The 20,128-nt window shown below is 34.2% G+C and overlaps 1 protein-coding gene across 4 annotated transcripts in view; it reads left to right on the forward strand.

Annotated features, from left to right (window-relative positions):
• Positions 1-20,128, forward strand: part of LOC143249408 (neuronal acetylcholine receptor subunit alpha-7-like) — an 88,943-nt gene that overhangs the window by 25,370 nt on the left and 43,445 nt on the right. The window lies entirely within an intron of this gene.

The following is a 20,128-nucleotide window of genomic DNA, read 5'->3' on the forward strand; positions in this document are numbered from 1 at the left end:
AAGAAAAGGTTCAAAGCGTCTCCTAGAGGCAGATTCTTTCAACCAATATACACATGTCATTGGCCTAAAGAGTCATATCAAAGGACGGCTGGCAAGATTAATGATGAAAGATTATCCAAGTTAATATCCAACTAATAAACTACTGCAATATATAGACAAATATGGATTTTTTTCCTTTTCTACAATTTCAGCTCAACAGGGCCAAAGGGAACAGCATACAGACATATACATATTGAAGTGTTGTGAATAAAGATATTTTTGTATATGCAAATAAGATGAACATGAAAGTCAGTTTAGCATATTTGACCACTGTTACAAAATATAATTTTATGTAGATTATGATTCCATTTGAAAGTTTTGGTTTTTATATTGTTTTTTCCTGAAAAAAGTAACGTAATGCTAAAAAAGTAGCAAAGAAAAAACTTCCGAATTTCCTTGTTCTTTACTCTAATGTCAGATGTACAGTTTGTGCTACTTCTAATATAAACGTGTTCTGATACGGTGCTACCTGATGAGTGAAAATATATAAGCATTACGAGTTTTTACAGAACCGTGCAATGGGCTGTCTGTGCTCTGCCCATCGTGGTTAACGTTTTAAGCCCATTGACTTAGTGGTGAGCCTCCTGGGGGCGATACGAGCTGAGTAGTCCTCCGCTAGTACAACAGTAAGTCTACGGATTTACAACACTAAAATCAGGGGTTAGATTCCACTCGGTGGGTTCAGCAGATGTGGCTTTACTATAAGAATAACACACAAACACACAGACGTTGGGGATGAGGAATGAAGAAATACCAATGTGAGCTTAACGATATAAGATGTTAATTTAGACTATTTAACGTTTCTACAAAAGAAATTAAATTCGCTTCATACATAATATATACATATTGTAATTACAGTTTATTCCTCGATCTTTTGTACATTACTTCAAAAGACAAAGAAATTTACCACTGAAAAGTGGGAAAAGAAACTCCCGATTTTTCTCATCGTTTAACATTATGTCCAATCCACAGCTTCTAGTGATTTAACAACTTTTGTTTTTGCAAAATAAATTATCTTTATAAAGTACTTCATTACATAAAATATCTAAGCGATATAATATGAGAAGAATTGAAGGTGGAATATGGTCTTAAGTGTCGAGTAATCCGCGTGAACATAATATACATAGTACATACATAAGAGGGATTTAAAGTTTCTATATATGAAATGAAATTCGATTCCTGTATTATAAAACGTGTAACAAAGAAGAAATGCATGGACACTATTAAATAATCAAATTCACCTCTTGCATCATGTCCACCGTACTGTTTTGTCCCGTTATGCTCACACGAATTTCTTGACCTTTAAACTCATTTTTCATCATTCTCAATATGTGAAGAATGAATATTTTATGTCATAAATTACTGTGTGAATACTTATGATTTTTGAAAAGCTAGATAAAATATTAGAAATTGTTGATTTGACATTATGTTAAAAGACGCACAATCCCCGATGTTTTTTATGTTTTTAGTATTATTTTTCAGAAATAATATCTAAAAAAATCAAGTTATAAATAGATTCAAATCACAATATGTGTAAAAGTTATTTGTAGCTAGTGGTAAAATGTGTTAAAATGATTGTTTTACATTTATATTATTTGATTATACAAAAGCATTTTTGTGTGCACAATAACAGCAATCTCTAAACAAAATGTGAACGCTCATAGTTTTACTTCTGTTTACAACCATCAAAATGAAACTTCTGTCAAAAAAATTCCATTTTTATGAATTTCAGAGATGTACTATTTTACTTCGAAATCTAATAATCATTTTTCGGCCATATTTTGCCAGCCCTCCTTTATTATTCTAAGGTTTGTTGATGTCTTTGAATAATTAAGTATTTGAATAAAATATATAATTAATATTGAGAATTATAAATTTATAATTTATAATTAATTATAAATTAAGTGATTTATAAGTTTTATTCCTTTAGAGATAATCTAAAGTTTGTATAGTGTAAAGATTGTGATAATGAAAAATGACAATAATATTTGTTAATATCTCTCATGCAAAAAGACTGTAAAACAAAGTTCGAAGTATGTTTGAAATAATCAGATGCAGAATACCTAATTATCATAATACAAAGTACAACTAACATGACTTAAATCTTATTCAGAAATTTGGTGAAAAAATTCTTTATTAGAAAGTTCTATTTCTGTTACCAAGTCAATAATTATTTTTCACGTAAATTTAAAGAACAGATGGAGTTTAAACTGAAAATAACATACAGACTTTTAAATAATGCAGAACTATGAACAGTTATTTTATAAGCCAACAGTAACCGCTTCTTTTTGGTAAACTTGTGTAGCTCACAATGAAGCAATTAGTTAATTTTTTTGTAATGTGTACAAATATTTAGCCATGAGAAATAGCTAGTTGAATAGTTTTATAATTAAGTTACTTTAAGTTATATTGTGTACTTTGTTGTTTAGCTTCTTCCTAAGTTTTGTTTTTGTCCTTTACGTTTGAAATGCAATATCGCTTGTGATAAAATAGTAAATGAATTTTTAATATTAAAAACTATCATCAATAGAGGAAAATAGTTAAGTAAATGTTAATATTTTGTTTTGTCTGAAGGAAATGTTTAAAAAAAACATAATTTTATGTCGACTATGAAGAATAATTCAAGCACTCAAAAAAGTGTAATAGGTTCATTCTTAAGATATTATGATGTTAAATAAATTTTCCAACAAACGTGCTAATCTGGGTTATGGACTGTGATTGATATACGAGTGATTTATTGTATATAAGAAACTAGAAACTTATTGATATTTAAACAGTGCATTGTGACAAGTAAGTGCAATAATTTAACTAAAGTTGTTTACTTCAGTCTGGCAAGTGTAATAATTCATTTAAAGTTTCCTATTTCGGTCTGGTAAGTGTAATAATTCATTTAAAGATTTCTACGTTGGTCTGATAAGTGCAATAATTCCACTAAATTTTTCTTCATTGGCCTGGTCATGGGACGTGATTGTGAAATATTAAAAAGGTTAGATGGCTAAAATATGTGAACCTTTTCAGTTGATTAGTCTTAAGGCTTGTTGCAGTTATCAAGTGTTTTATAAATTAACTTAACTATCGTGGTGAGAAAAATTGGACTTTCTAGAAGATTGATGTTTGAATATTTGGAATTTTGAAGAGTACGACAGGTTCTTACAATGATTATCAGATTAGAAATAATTAATATATGGAATAGTTGGAATGTTATAACTGAAACGTGGAGTATTATGTTTCAAAAACCACGGTAGTTCATTTTGAACGACTAATATGATATAAGAATACTTTAGAAAGTTTATAAATATAAATAGTTTAAGAAGTGAAATCTGAGAGAAACATGAAAGGTATCAGAGAACGCCTATTGAAACCAATTAGAGTATTGTAGGAGATTGAGAAGTAAAAAAGTTAACACAATGCGTTTGTTAAATTAGTTTTAAGTTGAGTGTTAAATCGGTTTAGTGCTTTAGTACAGAATTTAACCGAGATTTATAAAAGTTATCAAAGGATGTCTTTTAGATTCGATTTAGGTAGTGAAGCCATTGAAGATGGCTAAGTTATACAAACTTTAGCATAAAACGGCTGTTAGGTTGAAGTTAGTATGTAGAGGGCTATGTACTTTACCTGAATATGAATTTGACTACGTAAATCAGCAAGTCATATGACAATCGCAGCCTGCGAAGAAATGGCGTGTATCAGAACTATATTTTGGCATTATTTAGCCTTTTGTTTTTTGTAGGTACCGCCGAAATTTAATCGCATTTAAGATTATATGAAACAGCCCTTTCTGACACAAAATACTCATACATTCGAGAATTGAGAAATTCCAAATTCAATGCTCATTGTAATTAACGGAAATCGGAAATAAAGGAATATGGATCAACTTGAGAGACTAGTACCATCCCGAAAAAGACATATAATAAGTCATATCACAGCTTCTATAAGAAAAGTGCAGGTCTTGTAATAAACAAAAATCCACAAACTCTAAAGTCAGTGTCAAACGCTGTCTACTTGCCCGAGACAAAAGTGTACAACATAATTAGAAGAATTTCTGTATATTTAAGCGACACAGTCAAGTGCTAACAAGTTACTTCTACGACATAATAATTCAGATGTTGAATACCCTAATGGGTATTCATACTATTCCATACGAGTTTATAATTGCCAACTTTCCAGATATAACTTGTATGGATTACCACGAGATCTGACAATTGAAACAGGCACTGAGAAACTGTCGTTTCTGTACACTATATGAATTATGGAAACCGTGCAGGAAGTCGAGATGTGCTTTGAACATTACAGCCTTACGAAGGAGTCTTTCGTAACGTAAATTACACATTTTGTCTGTTGTCAAGGTGCAAGGTCGTTAGACAGCACATGAGCGGTTGTAGCAACATGGATTGTAAAGACATAGCGGGCTCATAAATGGATTTAGTATAATATACTGCACCTCTGTATAAAGTATCTGATAAATATAAATATAATCACGGAAAGTATTTTAGATTCCATAAAAGAAAAGAAATCGAAGATTGGTGGGAATTTTAAAGATGGCCACAGAAGGACATTAGTAGATTATGACTAAATACAAGTATCAGTGCGATAGATTTAGTCATTTGGAATATACAAGCTATCAAGAGGAATGAAAATGTTTGAAAATATACTGCTACAGTTTTATTTTTGTTTTATGCAACAGAATGTGTCGTTTTAGAACAACTAATAATATTTATTATTACTAGACAACAAACAAAGAAAGAATCAAATTAAATCACTCTTAAGACTTTTATACATAGGATATGTTTATTAGTCTAGTTATTTAACCTTATAAGTATCACAAACAAATAGGCGTAAAACTAACTTTTTAGAGCTGTCTAATGTTATATAAGGCTCGTCTCGTAATCTGGGGGTTGCGGGCTCGAATCGCTATCACACAAAACATGTTCGCCCTGTCAGCTGTAGTGGCGTTATAAAGTAACGGTCAATCCCACTTTTCATTGGTAAAAGAGTAGATCAATAGTTGGCGGTGGGTGATGATAACTAGCTGTCTTCCCTCTAGTCTTACACTGCTAAATTAGGGATGGCTAATGCAGATAGCCCCCGTGTAGCTTTGCGCGAAATTTAAAAAACAAACTAATTAACGTTATATATGTAATCTCTATAAAACGCAGAGCTGTGATTTTTTTAGACACAAGACGTCTGATGAATGAGAATCTCGGATAATAATTATTTTATAGTATTCTCTAATGTTTTGTGAACGTTTTCATTCCAAAATTTTTTGAACGTGACTTTTACCTAATTATAACACGATAATATTGGCCAAAATAATGATTAAAACCAGAGTTTGTTTTTTGTAAAAGTTGCTGTTATTTTACACCTACTAAACTGCTAACAACGTACACCCTTGTGCAAATTAATGGAAACAAGACGGAAAATTACGATTTTTTCAATTTTTTGCGTTTTATTTCTGAGAATCCAAAAATTACTCACAAATTAATACGTGATATAACCGCCTTTATTTTTCAAAAGATCATTAATCCGCTTTGGCATCGAGTTTACAAGTTGACTGCAATCTTTACTAATTTTTGGAACGCGGTACCACACCTCAATTATGGCCTCAATTAGCTTATCTTTCGTAGTACAGTCTTTTCCCCGAAGTCTTTCTTTACAAATCGCCCAAAGATTTTCAATAGGATTTAAGTTCGGAGAGTTTCCAGGCCAGTACAGGACCTTTATTCGCGTTGTAGTCATAAAATTCTTCACAAGTTTCGATGTGTGGCACGGAGCCAGATCTTGCTGAAAAATGCCAGATGCCATCTGGAAATCTCTTTTTCAATTCTGGAACGACTCTTCTCTGCAAAACTTCGATGTACTGTGGTCCTCGCATTATACCTTCTACGATATGTAAGCCTCCGATGCCATAGTAGCTGAAAAAGCCCCAAAACATTTTCTTCAAGGGATGTTTTACGAACTGATTGTTGTGAGATTCTTGAAGTTTCTCACCTGGAGATCTGCAAACTTGCAGACTTCTTTGACCCTGTACGATAAAATGAGTCTTGTCACTGAATAACACCTACCTCCATTGTTCTTGCGTTCAGTTCTTGTATTTCAGACTCCATTGATACCGTTTTTCCTTCATTGAGTTGGTAAGAAGTTGTTTTTTGACTGATCTCCTTGCCCTTCTAACGTAATTTCGAATGACGTAATATTCCTCAAAATTTCGTAATATATCCCAAAAATAGATCGACCATACTGCAAAACATAGCTAACGACGCCGTCTATGTGAAAAAATGACTATTAAAGGAAATCAGCGGGTCCAGCGAGCCTACACCGGCCGTCATGCTGAAAATATTGTAAAATGACCATTTGTTTCAATTAATTTGCACAAGAGTGTAATCTTCAAATGTCAAGAGAAATATTATTAGAAAAAAAGTTAGAAAACAAAAAGTGTCATAAAGATAAATGGGATTATCTAATGCACTTTAATAATTACTAACACATGTACTTTGTCGTATTATTCAAATAAAAGTAGAATTAATTTAATAACTAAGTTAGCATACTTTTATATTAAAATTAGCAGATAACGTTAGGCATGTACACATTGAATTAGGTTTAGGCTTAATGCAAATACAAATCAACAAAAAAAGCCTTTGTTACAGAGCCTTTGGCAAAAACAGCATTATGGAACAACTGGTTGCTCTTACTAATAATTAGTTATTGATGAAAATAAAACATACACACACTATATAATAAGGGTAAAATGTGGCTATGTCAACAGTAAACCTAAGACTAGATTACAATTTAGAAGGCGAGAGAAATGCTTAACGAGACTTAGCTCATAAATATTAGAACTAAACGTACGCCAACAGAACAAGTGGGGTTTCATAAATAGTTTTATTTTGCAACAAAAAATAATTACTTGTCTCTGTATTGTACTATTTCTATTTTACTGACTTGCCTGGACGAAACTATGGTAATGAAAATATGTATATGATATGTTAAACATTTTCAAGTCTGTTAAGTGCCAATAAATATGCAATGCAAGTGCTTCCTTTGAAACACTCACTATAGCAATTTAGAACTGTCACTTATCTTTTCAGTAAAACATGTGTACAGATCTTTATCATAATTTGCCATACTTGGAGAATCTACGTTATAAAAACATAGCTTCAACAGTTTTATATAACCCTTGTTTACGAAGTATCAGAGGGTTATCTTGGCAACTCAAGGGTGTTTATCAAGAGAAGATGACTGAACAAATAATATCAGCTAAGCTCTCCGAACACAGAGAAATCCCATATTGATATTAAACTGGAATTTTAAAGTTCTGATGGGTAACTATCAACAGAAGAAAATATAATACCATCCCCAGAAAAAACAAAACAAACGAACCAAGAGCTGGAATACTTCTGAAAAGTGATATTTTTGTCGTCTTTCTGATGAAAAAGACGTTACTATTCAAAAAGGCTGCAAGTTTTAGATAATTTACTTTGTTTCAAAATATATGAAAATTTTCTAAAATTTCTACACATTCATATGGATTTTTCATTCCAAAGAAATAACAGAACATTTTAAACCATTCTAGACATTCGTTTACACATTTCAAGTTTATCGTGATGACGTGAACCCCACTTGAAGTAAAATTATATTTCAGGACGGCTGGTATGGGTATTAATACTTTTACTAATAAATCAGAGAACAATGTTTCGACCTTTTTTGGCCATCTTCAGGTAAACAAAGGGAGAGTTTGCAAAAGTGTTAATATCCATACTAGCCGTCCTGAGATATACACTTCAAATCTGTGGTTATGTTTTAAAATATACTGTTTTTCGATAGCAATAATTAAATATATATTAATTAACACCAACATTCTTCAATGTGTTGGTTTCTTGTTGAATCTTGCGTAAAGCTACTTGAAGGCTATATGCGCTAGCCGCTCGTAATCCAGCAGTGATGCACAAGATAGAAGGCGGCTGGCTAGTCAACAATACACGTACCATCAACTCTTGGGCCGCTCTTTTATTAACGTCTCGTTATGCCGTCGCCTCGGCTGGAAGAGCGAGTATTTTCAGTTATGGGGATACAAATCCGCGAACCGATCGCCCTATCCATCAGGCACTTAGTGTATGATAAGCCTTATAATCATCCTCTCTTGGTTTGACTTTACAGAATAAGATTTTTTTTTCCACAACCTTTTTCACTTTGATATTGATGTTAAAATTCTTTCTAATAAGAAAGGTTCAGAGAAAATGATTTTTTAGCAAAGCTACATTGGACTATTTACTTGTACACAGCGAGGAATCGAAGTGCAGATTTCAGCTATGTAAGATCATAGAGTTACCGCTGTCCAACTGGGGGACTTCACAGGAGATAAAAATAAAACTAAGCAATAAGGTTGATAAGTGTAGTGTATTTGATATGAAGCCGACTTAAATTTAGAAATAACTGAAAAGTATACTATATTTTCTAACAGAAGTATTGTTTTATTTTTACTAGGGCTTTCAGTCAGACTGTCGCTAGAAATCAAGAACTAAAATTTAAAAAATGAACTAAAACCATAGAAACTTAGCTACAACTGTTGCTGAAGGGTGGAGGAAATTATATATGATGTTAAACTTTGTCGCGCAAATGATCGAATAGAAGGTCTTCAAAGATTAAATAAAATTTTCACGATTAAAAAATACTTTTGACATCACCAATCCATGTATCGTCTGATTCATAACAAACAATGCGTAAATGAAATTATATTTTGATATACCGTACGTGCGAAAATCAAAGAAGTTGGCACTAACATTACAATATTGTATGAAATAAAACGCACCAGAGCCTTAGATTCCCACTAAAACTAAGTTTTAAACAAATTAGCTAACATTTTAACTCATTTATTTTAGTTTACTGAATTGAATTGTATTTAAAATGTACTTTTGTTTATTCGATTGTTTGTGCGATTTGAAGTACAAATGAGGCCGACCTTTAATTTCCCATTTTTGATTCAAGTTTCGTTTGTTTTTGTTTTGTTTGTTTTGAATTTCGCACAAAGCTACTCGAGGGCTATCTGTGCTAGCCGTCCCTAATTTAGCAGTGTAAGACTAGAGGGAAGGCAGCTAGTCATCACCACCCACCGCCAACTCTTTGGCTACTCTTTTACCAACGAATATTGGGATTGACCGTCACATTATAACGCCCTCACGGCTGAAAGGGCGAGCATGTTTGGTGCGACCGGGATTCGAACCCGCTACCCTCGGATTAGGAGTCGAACGCCTCAACACACTTGGCCATGCCGAGCCGATTCAAGTTTCATCATGCTTTTCTATGTGTTCCTTACTAAACTACCGTTTTTTAGAATTTATTTAACTGCTATGCCTATAATAAATGTAACCGTATTCAGTTTTAATTGTTGTATAGTCTTAGTCAAAATGTTTGTTCACTACTGTTCTATATTGATGTTATTGTCTACATGCCCAAATAATAACAGAGAAGCTAGCGTATGATCGAACAAATATGTATGAGTTGTTATTCTAATCTGTACATAAGTTCGTCAAAACACACATATATATCTGTTATGTACGAAAGTGCGTGCATTTGGCATAATCTTTTTCGAAACAGATCAACGCTTTGTTGAAACAATCTTTCTTTGACTAGCATTGTCTGGTTGTTGCGGCACTCGACTCGTAATCTAAGGGTCGCGGCTTGAATCCCAGTCACACCAAACATGCTCGCCCTTTTAGCTGTGGGAGTATTATAATGCGACTGTCAATCCAACTATTCGTTGGTAAAAGAGTAGCCAAAGAGTTGGCGGTGGGTGGTGATGACTAGCTGCCTTCCCTCTAGTTTTACACTACTAAATTAGGGATGACTAGAGCAAATAGCCCTTGTGTACCTTTACACGAAATTCGAAAACAAACCAAACCTGTACCTGACGCACAGTCATACCACGTCACGTAACAGAAGTTATTGGGCGTCAAATTGCTTAACTGTCCAAAAATTATATGAATCAAATGGGCAATGTCAGAATATCAGGCAATAGTGTACTGTATCCAGAATTCAAATGTCAACGGACTACAGGAAACGTTGCTCTATTTACCCATTTCTTCTTCATTATGTGCGGCATGGCCAGGTGGTTAGGGCGCTCTACTCACAAACTGAGGGGTCGTGGGTTTGAATCCGCATCAACAGAAACATGCTTGCCCTTTCAGCCGTGAGAGCGTTATAATGTGACGATTATTCTCACTATTCTTTGGTAAAAGAGAAACCCAAGAGTTGGTAGTGGGTGGTGATGAATAGAAGTCTTCCTTTTAGTCTTACACTGCTAAATCAGGGACGGCTAGTACAGATAGCTCTCGTGCAGTTTTGCGCAAAGTTAAAAAATAAAAACAGACAAAAGAGTCTTCCTCATTTCTTCACTGTAGAACTTAGTTAACTACTTACTAATGTCTTTCTCATTTCTTTACTGTAGAACTTAGTTAACTACTTACCAATGTCTTCCTCATTTCTTTACTCCATAAATTATTTAACTAATTGCCACTTTCTTTCTCTTTTCTTTACTCTAACAATCAGTTAACTACATGCCACTTTCTTCCTCTTTTCTTTACTCTAGCAATTAGTTGACCATTTGCCACTCTCTTCTCGTTTTGTTTACTCTAGCAACTAGTTGCCAACTTGCCACTTCCTTCCTCTATTCTTCACTCTAACAATTAGTTACCTACTTGCCACTTTCTTCTCGTTTTGTTTTCTCTGGCAACTAGTTAACCACTTCCCACTTTCTTCCTCTTTTCTTTACTCTAACAATTGCTTAACATCTTGCTAATTTCTTTCTCCTTTCTTTACTCTCGCCCCCAGTGGCTTAGCGGTATGTCTAATGACTTACAACGCCAAAATCCGGGTTTCGATACCCGTGGTGAGCAGAGAACAGATAGCCCATTGTGTAGCTTTGTGCTTAATTCGAAACAACAAACAATTATTTACGCTAATGATTATCTCTCTCTTTGTTCGTATTGACAACGAAACTGTAGAATAGCCAAGGCAAATATTGCTTTTGGTATGCTGTGTTCATTGGTTTGGGATCGTAAAGGGTGACACTAAAAACTAAGCTGAAAGTTTGCTATGCTCATTATTCTCTCCTTTGCATCTAAAACTTGCACTGTCTACCAACGACATGCGAAAAAAATCAGTCGATTCCATTTCTGATGTGTATACAAACTCGTTAAAATCCGCTGGTAAGACAAAGTCTCTGACACCGAGGTCCTAAACAAGTCTGACATGCTCAGCATTCCGTCTTTGCTGAGGAAGACACAGCTTTACTGGGCCACTTTCATGGAAGTCAAAAGAAGCGCTACAAGAAGAGACTCAGGGCTGCGCTAAAGAACTGCAACACCTTTCATAAAACCGCCAAGACTGAAGGGGTGCTGTCACTAACGGACCAGCCACTTATAAACAGCATCGTATCCTGACAACCTAGAACAAGTCTGCAGCACGTAAAGCAAGAGGAAGACACTATTAGCACTCACCAGCTACGTGCTCTCTTGCCCTCACTACGCTAAACATTTTTAAGCCAAGATCGAGCGAATCAGTGACCCTCCAACACTCGAAATCAATGGATAATAACGAAGACTGTCCTCTTCAGTCATGCAGTACGAGCCAACAACTCCAACTATTTGTTAACCACTTGCCACTTTCCTTCTCCTTTCTTTTCTCTAGCTGCAAGTCAACTACTTCCTGCTTTCTGTTTCCTTTAACTATTAGTTAATCATTAGTCGCTTTCTTCCTTTTTTCCTTTCTCTAACTATAGGTCGGCATGGTCAAGCGTGTTAAGGCGTGCGACTCGTAATCTGAGGGTCGCGAGTTCGCATCCCCGTCACGCCAAACATGCTCGCCGTTTCAGCTGTGGGTGCGTTATAATGTTACGATTAATCCTACCATTCGTTGGTAAAAGAGTGTCCTAAGGTTTGTGGTGGGAGATGATGACTCGCTGCCTTCCCTCTAGTCTTTAGTCTAATTAGGGAGGGCTAGCACAGATGTGCGAAATTCAAAAACAACAATATCCTCTAACTATTAGTTAACAACTTGCTGCTTTGTTCGTTTTCTTACCCTTAGTAGTTATCTGACCATTTGATAATTTCTGTCTTATTTATTTTATGTAACGTAACATTTTAATATTGTTTATTCAGACAATATCATAATTACAGTTATTGATTCTTGAAGTATTTCATTGAAATTTCGATGTCCATGATATGAGATTTATATTAGGGCTATTTTCATATGACGAGTCCACCCGCTGGTACAGCGGTACTATACGGATTTACAACGCTAAAATCAGCGGTTCGAGTCCCCTCGGTAGAGTCAGTAGATAGCCCGATGTGGCTTTCTTATGAGAAAACACAAACTTATACGAATGCTTTATCAAATTTTGACAGTAAATGTTTCTTTTCTACAGGTGCCAAGAAATCTAAAAGAGAAACCTACATCATTTATGCTGCATTATGAAAACAATAAATTATAAACTAAACAACCACTAGACTTTTATCTTCAAATTTAAACAAATGTTTATTTTCAATCCAGGATCTCTCACTCGACCAGAAGCGCAGTAGTGTTTTTATTTTTTTGGAAGCAGAGCAAAGTCAAGAAATTCCAGTAAATGTTTTTCACAGATATTGTTTAGACTGCTGAAAAATTTGTTTGTTTGTTTAGAATTAAACAGAAAGCTACACAATGAAATATCTAAGCTCTGCCAACCAAGGGTATCGAAACCAGGTATTTAGCGGTATGAGCTGCAGATATACCCCTGTGCCACTGGGGGGGCTCTGCTACAAAGTGCGAAATGACTGTAATCGTAACGTATTTAAGTCGAGAATTATGAGTAGTCAAAGAGACACAACGTTTCGGGGAGACAGCGACACCTTTTATCAGCAAATGTCGAAGAAATTAATTGATCGTCTTTAATTACAATTCTCAACTCAAATTATGCAACCTTTCTTCATTGCCTGTTTGTCCTGGCGGAAAGCTACTACTGCTATCAATTCTATTCTTGCCAGCACAAAGCCAATTTTTGCCATAACATCATTTTTGGGTTTGGTAGATGGATTTGCTTTAATAAGGACTGTGAAATAGTCCATATTGACTACATTAACTGAGGTTGTACAGATTACAATTCAAACCCCTCGGTACTTTGTACATGCATGCAATCGAGGGAAGAATAGTAATTGATGATGAAATGTCGAAAAATGGAAAACACCTAATCGCATTCAATGGGACTTTGTCTACCAAAAATTTCTCGGATTCTAATTCGCAAAACATACGCAAAGACGTCCAAAGAAATGGCAAAATAAAATACACCAACTACACAGCAGCAAGTAAATTAATTAACTATGGGTTTTTTGTTGAGGGTATAGCCAGTCATAAGTCGATCAGTTGTTGTCCTATTTGGAAACTGTAAATCGTAAGTGTAATATTTTACTACATGCTACGTCCCGCGCAAATTTTACAAAAGTAAAATAAACCCAGAACTTTTAATGTTCGATCGCTGCTACTGATACGCCTCTGGTTGAGAGAGAGATCCTGTTGCATTGATTATTTTAAAAATGTCACAGTAGTAAAGAAAAAAAAAATTGAGTTTATTATATACTGTGTGTGTGTGTTTTCTTATAGCAAAGCCACATCGTCGGGCTATCTGCTGAGCCCACCTAGGGGAATCGAACCCCTGATTTTTGCGTTGAAAATCCGTAGATATACCGCTGTATTAACGGGGGACTATTATATGCTCTATTTTATCTAACAATTATTCCCTAACTCGGTACTTTATTCGCTCTTGTTTGTTTTTGAATTTCACGCAAAACTACTCCAGGGCTATCTGCGCTAGCCGTCCCTCATTTAGTAGTGTAAGACTAGAGGGAAGGCAGCTAGTCATCACCACCCACCGCCAACTCTTGGGCTACTCTTTTATCAACGAATGGTGGGATTGACCGTCACATTATAACGCCCCCACGGCTGAAAGGACGAGCATGTTTGGGGCAACGGGGATACGAACCCGCGACCCTCGGATTACGAATCGAGTGCTTTATCCCACCTGGCCATGCCGGGCCTTCTTTGCTCTTTTCTCCAATTTTTTAAATATCCTTGTGTTTGACCCTTCCCTTCTCTTTCCTTCAACCTAGAAATTACGTCATCACTTCACACTTTACTCTTTTAACCTAAAATATTTCAGAAGTCATTTTTTATTTCTATTCATTTTTTAAGTACCATTACTCACCTGAAGAAATACAACTATCTTATTGCCAAGTTTTAAGAAACAGAACTAGCCACCGCTCTGTTAAGTTTACCTTTCTTTACAATTTTGTGACTATAGACATAAATATTCGATTGATTTCATCTTGATAAATCACCTGTTGGTTTTTTTTCCCCTTTCTTCGCAGAAAATGTCTTTCGACAATAGTTTTAGTCCTTGCTTTTTCACCCTCTCAAGTACTTTATAACGCGAATACTTATTTCTCTCACTTCTTCATACTTGCATTTGTCTTCTAACACTATTTTCTATTCATTTTTATAAATTCGGGGTATTACTCCAGCTATTTCATGTATATAAATCAATGCCAATCCTAAAATCACATCTTGCTCAGAACAACAAAAATCTTAAATCTCATAATTGAGCACAAGATGTTGTCTCAGATTTTCGCTTACAAATGGATGTTTTAAAATATTTTAGAAAATAACTAATTAAGAATATTATAAACTACTTTTTTCGTTGTGATTGAAACAAAGGTAATATATATAAATACGCAAATGAAAAGTGTTCTCCACTTAGTCTAAATATTTTAATCTCAAATTTTCAACTGAAAATGTTTTTTAGCTTCTTAGGTAACTTAACTGCTTGTGACTTTCTTCATTATTTGGTTTGTAAATCGTAATATGAAACATATTACCTCGACAGCGATACAAAGTCCCATACTTTGGTTTCTGTCAGACGGAATATGCTCGCCCTTTCATCGGTGGGGGCGTTATAATGTATTGGTCAATCTCACTATTTGTTGGCAAAAGAGAAATCCAAGAGTTGATAGTGGGTGGTGATGACTAGCTGCCTTCTCTCAATTCTTACATTGCTATATTAGAGACGGCTAGCGCAGATAGCTCTCGTGAAGCTTTGCGCGAGATTCAAAAACAAACCAAACCAAACTCATACTTTGGTGTAACGTGGACTGCAGTTTTGATAAAATTAGTTTTTATCTCACCTTGCTAGATCAGTTCATTGAGTAATTTTAGTTGATGTAATGCTTGCGTACATAGCCTCTTTAAACTCTCTTATTATAATGTTTCAGTTTGTAGAAAATTACGAATTCGTTGTCTATTGTAGTTTGAAGAAAACAGTAGTCCATGAAAAGTAAGAAAACTTATTTAGAGATTAATTTTGAAATGTGAGGGTTAAGCTGTTTTGTTTAAACATGGTCGTATTAAACAATAGGTTTTCAAGAATGTAACTATTTGAAAGGCGTATCTTAGAGAAAGATATTCCAAAACTAATTTTAAGCTGTATGTTTTTTATAATAAAGACAGATTTTCACCCATTCATTACCTGCTAATTTATTGTTAATCTCGTGTTGATGGTTAATTTTCCTGCCTAGTTATTCAAGAAGAAAATGGCATATTTTAAATTGTGAATCTAGCGTCTAGAGTGCCAGTTAACCTTAACACACTTTTGAAGCTTGTTTGTTTTGAATTTCGCGCAAAGCTACACGAGGGCTATCTGCGCTAGCCGTCCCTAATTTAGCAGTGTAAGACTAGAGAAAAGGCAGCTAGTCATCATCACCAACTCTTGGACTAATCTTTTACCAACGAATAGTGGGATTTACTGTAACATTATAACGCCCCAGCGGCTGAAATGTCCAGCATGTTTGGTGTGACTGGGATTCAAACCCGCGACCCTTAAATTACGAGTCTAACGCCTTAATCCACCTGGCCATGTCGGACCATACTTTTGAAGTTAAGAAAAGTAATTTTAAAACTTAGGACCTAATGTCGTATAAAGATACGTTTAGTATCAGTTTTCACTACTGTTCTGTGCTAAACTAACTAGAACTGATATACTTCAAGAGAACCTTGCAGTTCTTAGCTATATTTAGGGTTTTCTTAATATATTTATAGTTAAAACATGGTATACACTATGTGATAATCAAGAGACTTTGTAGGAAGGGGGTAGCAGCTGAAGTAGTGGCAATTTCGGTTACCCGCTTTCAGTATTCAACTCTTAATGTCCTTCCACAGTGTTTCACGTAATTAATTAATTGACGATTATTGGCAGCAGAAGTGTCTTACAGGCAGAAGTTGAAAGGATAGTGGCGAAAGTAAAAACTTGGCATAAATTAAGAAACGGCCCTTCATGTAAGTCTTATCGAGGCTGTTGGTATAGAAAGGTCAACTGAGTTTATGTAATATTGCATTCTTCCAAAGACAGTGCTAGCGCATTACTTGAGATACATATATAAGACATTTGTGTACCATCCCACATGCTGTATGTATGTTATGTTAGAAAATTTAATAAATTATTGTTTTAGTGTAAAGATGTGGCGCCATCTATGAATATAGTTTACTTACTTCAAAAATAATAAATACTCAATATCAGCAATAATAGGGATGTAGAGGTTGTGAACTTTAATGAACACGCCTCTTGTCATAAAATATTATTATACAAAGTTTGATTGAGATTGATTCAACGACCTATTAGTAACTAGATAATGGACAAACAGACAGACACATTTTTTTCTTTATATATATAGATATGTTGATTTGCTAACACTCTTTCACCAACGTTAGTTTCATCAACACTATTGATTGAATGCTTAATACGGACAGCATATTTAATTTTTATTATATTTCATCGCAAATTGTAATATGAAACATAGCTCGCCAGCGATAACAAGCCTCATGTTATGACATAGCGTGCATGGCTTAGTTCGTAAATTTATTACTAAAGTAAATCTTTTAAATTGGTTTGGTCTCTAATTTAGCAGTGTAAGACTAGAAAGAAGGCAGCTAGTCATCACCACACACTATCAACTCTTGGATTTTTCTTTTACCAACGAATAGTGAGATTGACGAACACATTATAACGCCCCCACCGCTGAAAGGGAGAGCATGTTTGGTGTGACGGGGATTCGAATTTTAAGATACTCGCACTTTGTAAGTTATTAGTGGGATTATGACTTAGTATATTGTAAACAGAATGGATAAGCTAGACATGTAACCCATCCACCACCATCAACAAGCAACAGATGAATCAGCGCATTTCACTTATTGTGAATGTTTGTTTCGAACATTCCACATTCCTAGTTAGAACGCTACATTACATTAACTACATTACAGGACTTAGCATGGCTCGATTCGCAATCTAAAGGTTAGAAGTTGGAATACCATCACCGAATATGTTCATATTTTCAATACCCTTTTCAACGAGAAGTTATAATGTTACGATCAATCGATCAATCCTACTTTTCATTGGTAAATAATAGCCCAAGAAGCAACGGTGGCTGATGTTGACTAGTTTCCTTTCCTCTAGATGGTTAAGGAACTCGACTCGTAATCCGAGGGTCGCGAGTTCGAATCCTCCTCACATCAATATGCTAGCCCTTTCAGCCGTGGGGGCGTTATAATGTGACGATCAATCACACTATTCGTTGGTAAAAGAGTAGCTCAAGAGTTGGCGGTGGATGGTGGTGACTAGCTGCCTTCCCTCTCGCCTTACACTGCTAAATTAAGAACAGTTAGCGCAGATAGCCCTCGAGTAGCTTTGCGCGAAATTCAAAAACAAAACAAACAATCACCTCTAAATTTACGAGGGCCAGCGCAAATAACAATAGAGTAACTTTGTGCAAAATTTAACAATTAAACCTATATTATTTATTGTATTAATTTTTTGTTCTAAACTATGAAGATAGCCTATTTTTATTAAAAGTTATTGTTAATTAAGTCGACATGAGTACAAGGCTTATCATTTAAGTTCAAACTAAGTCAGTAAACTAGTAAGTAACATTGAAAACTACTGTTAATAAGCAATGAAAGCAAATATAATGACGTGTTTTAAGAATGTTTTGTTGCTACTGTATTGATATTTAAAAAATATAACAAAAATTTTCAGCACACCATTATAAAAGAAATTTAAACTTTCATGTACTGTTACAGCGTTGCAGATAAATAGTATTTACTTGCAGCCCTGTTCAACAAAAGGCTTAAGAGTTCATTAGGCTGTACCATTTTAAATATTAAACTAAATAATTTGTATGTTATGAGGTTCTTGGTGTGAGCATGATGAATTAGAAAAACTGTTAAAATTATTGGTTGAAAAATAATAAATGCGGTAGTACTGACTATAAATTGTTGAATATCAGCTTAAAATATAGTTGTATAATTATTTGTTTTTTATTCGTTATATGGTTACGGTAGAGCTCTAGATTTTGGAAATGACGAGCCAGGTTCGAATCGATGTGATACCACAAAATATTCCCTGAACTTTGAGTCTGTTATAAGAATAACAGTCAATCCATGAGTGGTAGAGTGGTTTTGACTGGCTGTCTTCCCTCTAATAAGTAGTTCACAATTAGGGTCGAAGGCCTTGATAGTAGTGTTATAAACACAAAATATAAATATTTTTTTCTTTGAAAACAGTTACGCCACGAAACATTAAAAATAGTTGAAAATTACATTGAAATTTATAACGTTTCAGTGGCATTTACCTGACATTATCAGAAACGACGGGGCTGAGTAGAGGCCGGGCAAGCGTTTCATATTTTGTTTAACACAGTTTTTATTTTATTCTAATTTTTTCAAACGTTTCTAAGTCATATTTCATATTTTTCCTTAAAGCTACAGAATACGGTCAATAAACAAATTTGAAATTAAAGTCAAATTATTTGTCAGAACGTTTTTCAATTTTTATTTTTGTGAAAATTATTCAATCATTTATAACGTTGTATTATATTGTGACGTATAGTTTTTCATTGTAATTGATGTGATACACAAGTAACGCAAAAAATTCAAAAATAAAGTAAATGTGGGGATGGATAGTAGCAATCCTTCAAAAACAATATAGCAGGGATGGCATTTACATCGTCTCTACATAATAGACACATAGTGTAGTAGAATGTTAACAGACAAAAATAGGATAGGTTAAACTCAACTGAAATTAAATTGTTATACTAATTGCTATATGTTAATTCTTCCCTGTGCTGTTATGTAGGTATGATGCAAAGGCTATTTTTACTGTCTTCTTTGCATTGTTTTTGAAGAATTGATATCACCCATCACTGCATTTACTTCCTTTGTTGAGAAACAAAAATGTATTTACTTGTTCTTTTTAATGTAGTGTTTTAAAAGACATATGAAGGTTGTATTTATTACTAAGTTCTGAATACAATGAAGTTCCAATTGTAATAACTAGTTTATTAATTGTTGGCTAGTAATTCTTGTTTCACCCTGTATTTAAACTTTTTAAAGCAACACCAGTTTCCATAAAGTAACTAACTTAAAGAGATAATAGTAACATTGTTCACACTAGAATTATATAATTCTCTTTAATTACTGCTAGTTATCAACAATACTTGAAAAGCGAATAGTTCATTTGAATTTAAGTCACATCAGTGAAATAAGTTGATACCATTGTTTTGGTTTTCCATTTATCATGTAATAACAAATAAGGAGAAGAAAGAAGAACAAGACATTTAATTTTTTTTATGATATTTACAGACATTATCAGAACTTGTGACTCAGTCATTACAAAGATATTGTATAAATGAAATCATTTCACAGTAGTATAAAGTTATGATGGAGATATTTAAAGTACCATTTCGAAGAACAATCCAAGCCATCTCTACCCAGGCAGTGCTACCGCCTAACTGATACAACACGCTTACCATGATACAATTTGTTTATGTGTATAAATATACTGTTTTTATCTTTTATTTTCGGTAAATGATACAGTTGTTTAACATTAATAAAGTAATGTATTCTTTTTTAAAATGTTTTTTATACGATTGCTAAACTATTGATCAAAGGATCTCAGACAAACAATTCATTTGTGCACGTTGCACTCACTGATTACCTATGGGTAATCAAGAGGAGTTTG

The sequence above is a fragment of the Tachypleus tridentatus genome, chromosome 4 (assembly GCF_004210375.1).
Source record: "Tachypleus tridentatus isolate NWPU-2018 chromosome 4, ASM421037v1, whole genome shotgun sequence".
Taxonomy (NCBI): domain Eukaryota; kingdom Metazoa; phylum Arthropoda; class Merostomata; order Xiphosura; family Limulidae; genus Tachypleus; species Tachypleus tridentatus.